We start from the raw sequence: 5894 nt of genomic DNA, 5'->3' as shown, positions 1-5894 counted from the left end.
AGTTAGCGGAGGAAACATTTATTGGAAAAGCATGAAGTTCATACATTTTGTAATTGTCTCATTTAACCTTTTGCCTAGACTTCCTGCACCTATAGAGGGAGAGTTTCCTGAACAGCAGGAGAGGAGCCCCCGTCTGGTCCTGGGGGAACTCAAGCCTCCACAGTTTAAAGAGGAACAAGAGGAGCTAGAGGGAGAGTTTCCTGAACAGCAGGAGAGGAGCCCCGTCTGGTCCTGGGGGAACTCAAGCCTCCACAGTTTAAAGATGAACAAGAGGAGCTATTTCAAAGACCAGAGGAGGCTAATGGGACAACATTGACATTACTTACAGTGAAAAGTGAAGATGATTATGAAAACAGAGATACAGAGCCTCTAGCCAGCACCTTCACTGAACACATGAAAACACAAGCTGATGTAGAGGACTGTGGAACATCACAACCAACTAGTGACAACCAGCTCCTCTCTTCACACTGTTCTGAATCTGACACAGAGGACAGTGATGATTGGGAGGAGACCAGGGAAGATCAGTCGGCTTTAAACACACTGAAATCACACAAGGCACAAAATGCTGATGGACAAACATTGTGTTTGACAAACACGCTGTCACAGGACCTGAAATTATCAAAACAAACTCAATCTATGAGTCACACAGGAAAGAAAAAATATGTATGTAAGGTTTGTGGGAAAGGCTTTACGTTTTTATGTACTCATAAGATCCACCTAAGGACTCATACAGGGGAAAAACCCTTCCTTTGCCCAATATGTGGAAAGGGATTTGCCGAAAACGGCAATCTCAAAGTACATATGAGGATTCATACGGGGGAAAAACCCTTCAGTTGTACAGTTTGTGGCAAAAGATTTCAGCATAGTGGATATATAACAAAGCACATGAGGACTCATACAGGGGAAAAACCCTTCATTTGTACAATTTGTGGCAAAGGATTTCAGAAAAGTAATTATGTAGCATTGCACATGAGGACTCATACAGGAGAAAGACCCTTTGTTTGCACAGTTTGTGGTAAAACATTCCCGAGGAACAGTAATAAAATAAATCACATGATGACTCATACAGGGGAAAAACCCTTCAGTTGTACATTTTGTGGCAAGGGCATAAGAACTAAGTCAGCTCTTAATGAACACCTGAGAACTCATACAGGGAAAACTCAGTCACACATAGGACAGAAAAAATATATATGTGAGGTTTGTGGGAAAGGCTTTACTCAGATACGTTCTTATAAGAACCACCTAAGGACACATACAGGGGAAAAACCCTTCCTTTGCACAATATGTGGAAAAGGTTTTAACGAAAATGGCAATCTTAAAGTACACATGAGGATTCATACGGGGGAAAAACCCTTCAGTTGTACAGTTTGTGGCAAAAGATTCCAGCACAGTGGATATATAGCAAAGCACATGAGGACTCATACAGGGGAAAAACCCTTCAGTTGTACAATTTGTGGCAAAGGATTTCGGAAAAGTAATTATGTAGCATTGCACATGAGGACTCATACAGGGGAAAAACCCTTTGTTTGCACAGTTTGTGGTAAAAGATTCCAGATGAACAAAACTAAAATAGAACACATGAGGACTCATACAGGGGAAAAGCCCTATGTTTGTACAATTTGTGGCAACAGTTTTACAATTAAGTCAACTCTAAAAAGCCATATGAGGATCCATACAGGTGAAAAACCCTTTAGTTGCACTGTCTGTGCCATGACCTTCACACGGAGTGAAAGTGTTAAGCGCCACATGAGAAGAGCTCATGCAGGTGAAAAGTTGTAAAGTTTGTGCCAAAACCTTTTTAACATGTACACACTTGAGAACCACATGAACACTCATACAGATGAAGGTGAAAGTTTGTGCCAAAACCTTCAATTCGAATAGGAGCCATATGGTATGGAGGTACCGTATGACGACCCATAGAGGCGTAAAACCATTTATTTGTACAGTTTGGGGCAAAGGCCATTATGATATATATGCTGTGGAAAACCCATACGAGGACCCACACAGGCAAAAACCCTTGATTTGCACAGTTAGTGAAAAAGGCTTTGCCACTATACAAAGACTGAAGCAGCACATGCGTAGGCATAAATCCAGTTTGAAATTATTATTTTTTGTTTTAAATATTGTTTGCTAATAGATTGCAATATTTGAAACAAACATCTGACTCACACATTTATGAAAATACAAAAAAGTGTGTTTGGAAAACTCAAGTTTATTCCTAGGCTTGATATGCAGATCTTTTTCTTTACCGTTTATTGTCATTTAATTTAAAGAGAGGACAGACATCCTTCTGCGTCCCAACTAAGATCTGGTGCATTACTACTGCCAGTTGAGGTGGGCAGATATACAAATATTCCTGAGGAACAGTGACCGTGTGTTCTTTATGACCTTGAGTTGTGGAGGATGAGTTTTATTTTGTATTCTACTGTCCAATGTACAATGATTTAAGACATTCTCATTTGAAAAAATAAAATAAAGTCCATTATAAGAATCCTGATTTGTTTTGGATGTCAGAATATTTTATCATGTTAAGTTGGCTGTTCGGTAAGGACTGTGCACAGAGAAGACAGAGCTCCTCCTGACCGAGGAGCAGAAAACACGGCTTGGGGAGCTGCAGCTCTTCAAGAACAAGGAGGCCAACATCTCTAATGACCCTGTTCCCATATATCCTTATCAAGGATTCCTTAAGTAACCCCTTCTCCTAGCTCTCAAGTGCTCACTGGTTGATTGTTTGGTGAAAAGGACAAGTGACACATTCACCATAATATTAATATTCCTTCAATCACTTACTAAATGTTTCTACACAGCAGTTTCTACACTGTCGCCCCTTTTCCACCAGGGTTGAACCGGTTCAGTTAAAAATAAATCAGCCTAATATTGAACCAGTTCAGAGTGTTTCCACTGAAAATGAATTGGTTCAGAACCCTAAAAGTTGGTTCGGAACTGGAAATTAAAAAATGGCAGCCGGTTCCGTGAAAGCACCAAGGTTCTAAGAATCTAGAACATTATTTTTGTTGGAAAGGGGGCCAGACACAGACAGGGTGCAGTGTCTTCCTTGACCTACTGGCAGCGATAAGCCGTTTCCACACTTAGGCGTCTAGGCGTGGCAGTTTTCCGCTCAGAGCAGGCGTCTCTTCCGGGTTTTTAGACAGCTGGTGGATGGAAAAGAAGCTCCACCCAAACGACACGCACCCACAACTCCATAGACAAAGACAAAACAGGGAAAGGTACAAAATGCATGGCACTCCATCTTTAAGTTATGGGAAATGTTTGGAATAGATCGTTCAGTGTCTGACCTGCTGGTGGACGACACTGAAGTGCTCCAGAATATAACCGATGCTGAGTTTCTCCAACCTCTTACAGGAGTGGACCTCAGCAAAGTGGTGGATTCCTGGACAGTTATTCTCATCCATGTGACTCTCCATGTAATGACAGCAGGCCTCTTTAACAGCTGTAACATTCAGCAAGTCTGATGCTGCCAGCAGGGCCTAGAATACACAAAATATATACAATACCTATCATAAATATAAAACACTGAGCCAATATGGGTCAAACTTTTGACAACGAATAAGGTTTATGATAATAAAACACGTCACCTGCACATTTTCCGTCGAAATGGCCACCTTTGAAGTGTAGGCATAGCATACCAACAAATCAATCATCTGAGGCTCTACTCCATTGATGTTCTGTTGAGACTCTGTCCACTCGGTTGTAAACATTGCCTGTGCAGGTTGAAAAGGTGAATGTTTGGCTTAGAGCAGGGGAGCAGTGCTTTTTCAGGCACATGATCACTGTTTACGAAGGATGGTGAGGTCACGCCAGACAGTGAGAACCAACATTGCTTTTAGGTAACAAAGAATGACTCAGTAAATGTAATATTAAAGATACATTCTGACTATCTGGGCAGGAGAAAAGTTTTATGCATATCTAACAACAATGCGTACTACTAATATAATATAATAATATAATGGTTGTTTTTGATCAACCCCGATTTGATCACACGCGGTAGTCATTGGTAGATCAATCATCAAAAATAGGTGCTTGCCCACCCCTGGCTTAGAATGTTCATTGTCCAGGCGTTTCTCATTACTTACACTGTGTCATTGATTGGATATAGCATGATATTCAGTTCATGTGAAAGCCAAGACAGAATTGATTGTCATTCCCTTTACACCACCAGGTCAATAAATAAAATAAAAGTTTCATTTACCTGAAAGTACGGACTAAAGGAGACTAGGACGTTACGATGGCATGGGAACTCCTGCCCCGCACAACACAGAATCACATAACAGAAGGTATTACTGAGTCGAAGACTTTTAAGGCCTTCCAACAACCTGTTGGGATGCCTGGTCTCTACAAACGCAAAAGTGTCGTCATCCTCGTGAAGTGAAACATCCATAGGGCAGGGTGGTGAACTGGCATTGACTGGAATCATCATTTCAACCATGTCTCCCTCTGCTATAGCAGTCTATATGACAGTAGGAGAACATGTTGAGATTTCAGTCTGATATCAGCTCTTCCAACAATCTACACAGGGGCGGCCTTAGGAATCTGGAGGCCCGTTTCAAGACCAAATATGAGGCCCCCATATACCTATGACATAATTATTTTGTTGATACAGCCGTATTGATACAAATAGTATTGACTGTTCAATATCACACAACCATTACTCTCGACAATTAGCAACAACAACACCTCTCCTCATCCTGTCGTCCCTTCACAATTAAAGTGTCTCCCCTTTACTTCCCAATACTGCACATTTTACCCAGGTTATTAACATAAAATAGGTGTAACTTAACATTGTGGGAGAGAGCAAGGCAGTGAGTGAGCAAGATAGAGAGGGCCAAGAGTGGCGGGGGTTGACTGACGCCTGACGTTCAGTTGGAGCTTGGAGGCCCCCCTGAGGGTGGAGGCCCGTTTCAATTATTTGAAACTGGTGAAATATAGCTAAGGCCTCCTATGAATCTACACCAACCTTTACCAAACCCAATTACAACCACCCTAATCTGCCCCACATCAGTTCATTTGGGTTAAAGGAGGGTTACGGTAAGTGATTTTCTTTGGTTAAAATAAGTTCTCGAGCAGCTGCTGCTGACTGGGGTCGCATTCCAGGATCGAGGGGTCATTACAACCCTCGTGTGCACACACGCGTGGAGAGACTAGAGTGTTTGTTCAGTGACAGGAGTCTCCATGTCTATCCAGCTTTTTATTTAGACTAGAGGGTGCTTTATTGATTGATTTTTTTATTTCACAGTGGCTACATTTCAACGAAAGAACAAGTCAATACAAAAACTTTGTGGACGACACCATGAAAAGCACACGACTTGTTGAATACGAGACGGTTACCGTTTAGATCAGGGACTACCATTTTCAATTCATCTGAACTTTTAAAGTCCTACAAATATACACTTCTATATAAATAAAAAGAAAAACAGGAAAGCATAAAGAAAGTAAAAAAGGGGGAAAAAAACATGTAGCCTAAAGTATGGGGAAAAGGGGGGGGGGGGGGGGGCAGTAATAAACTTTATTTACGGGCCAGTTTCGAATTGCAGCTGTCTGCCGGTGCTCTAAAGTGCGGTTTTGAAGGAGTGAATTCAAGGTAATCAAGGGGTATGTTTTTGGAAAATGTTATGAAATAATGATAATCAAAAACAAAGGAAACAAAAAAATAAAAATAAATTGACCCCCAAAACTTTTTGTCCACCACGCACCCACATATTAGGTCCCGAGTAACCTCGCGTCACCAGGCTCGAGCCAGTATTTGGGAACCAGTGCGGGGGGACAGTTAAGTTAGTTTAATTCGTTCCACACGGCTCGCCGGAGGAGGAGCCGAGTCACAAAACAAAGAAAACAAAAAGCCCAGCGGTTCCTCCCGGCGGAGAAAAACAAACGCA

Source organism: Electrona antarctica (assembly GCF_951216825.1).
Source record: "Electrona antarctica genome assembly, chromosome: 16".
Classification (NCBI taxonomy): domain Eukaryota; kingdom Metazoa; phylum Chordata; class Actinopteri; order Myctophiformes; family Myctophidae; genus Electrona; species Electrona antarctica.
This window is presented reverse-complemented; position numbering follows the sequence as displayed.